Raw genomic sequence first — 1,421 nt, forward strand, 5'->3', positions numbered from 1 at the left:
TATAAAACATTTTCATGTTTCAAAAGTCAAAACTATATGGGAAAGTATACTCAAAGATGTCTTGCTTTCATTCTGAACCCCTTTATCCTCTTATCCCTCCCCAACTCTTTTTTTTTTTTTTTAGTTTCTAGTTTATCCAATTATTTGAATTGGTACTATCTCAGGTGAACCTTTAAAGTGGCGGAAGTTGTGGAAGTCATTGATTTTTGGCCTGTAAACCTCCATTCCTCTTTCTACTACTGGTACCACATCTTATTTTTTTGAGAGTCACCTTTACTGCACTAGTGTCCAGCTCTTGCCCGTTTGTGGGAAGTCACATGACTCAAGTTGTACCAGTTGGATGCTCCTTCCTTGGAATACAAATCTTGATCAGAGAGATAAAGAGATGAAAATGGTTGGTGCTCATTAATACCAGTGGCAGTAGCTTGACAAAACTATTGAGTAATTTCTACTATCTGTTCTACATTCTCAGGATTTCTCTTTTCTTAGCCTAGTTTTTCAGCCTTCCTTTCATCTTCTAATCACCAATCCCCCATTACCTTACCTCCTTCCAGTAAATTTCCCAGTTGTTTAATTTAGCCAGAGTGAGTTTTGGTGTTTGCAACCAAAATATCCTGACTTATACATATACTGTGAGTGTTAATGAGCTTGTATTGGAGTGGGGGGAAAGTGCAAGGGAAGAAATAGAAGGCCCTCACCTGTTATTTTCTTCAATTTTTCGTTATCATCCTAGACCACTCATTTATTCATGCGAGAAATATTTACTGAGATAAATATGTCCCAGGCACTATACCAGGGATATAATGGATGAGAAAAACCAGGTATAACTCCTGCCTTCATGGAGCTTATAGTACAATGAGATAACTTAATGTTAATAAAATAATCACACCAATAATAGTGAAATTCTAATTATAGTAGTGTGACAAATGAAAGGAATATAAGTGGAAATTTGACTTACAAGTATTGTTTAATATTCTTATTGGAGGTCTTGGTCAAAAGTATAAACTATGAAACGAAAATAAGAAGTGTAAGGTTGGCCAGGAGGCAGAGGTTGCAGTGAGCCGAGATTGTACCACTGCACTGTAGCCTGGCAACAGAGCAAGACTCTGCCTCGAAAAAAAAAAAAAAAAATCAGGGCCGGGCACGGTAGCTCAAGCCTGTAATCCCAGCACTTTGGGAGGCTGAGACGGGTGGATCACGAGGTCAGGAGATCGAGACCATCCTGGCTAACCCGGTGAAACCCCATCTCTACTAAAAATACAAAAAACTAGCCGGGCGAGGTGGCGGGCGCCTGTAGTCCCAGCTACTCCGGAGGCTGAGGCAGGAGAATGGCGTAAACCCGGGAGGCGGAGCTTGCAGTGAGCTGAGATCCGGCCACTGCACTCCAGCCTGGGCGACAGAGCGAGACTCCGTCTCAACAA

Source organism: Rhinopithecus bieti, unplaced genomic scaffold (genome assembly GCF_001698545.2).
Source record: "Rhinopithecus bieti isolate Rb0 unplaced genomic scaffold, ASM169854v2 scaffold_26603, whole genome shotgun sequence".
In the NCBI taxonomy this organism is placed as follows: domain Eukaryota; kingdom Metazoa; phylum Chordata; class Mammalia; order Primates; family Cercopithecidae; genus Rhinopithecus; species Rhinopithecus bieti.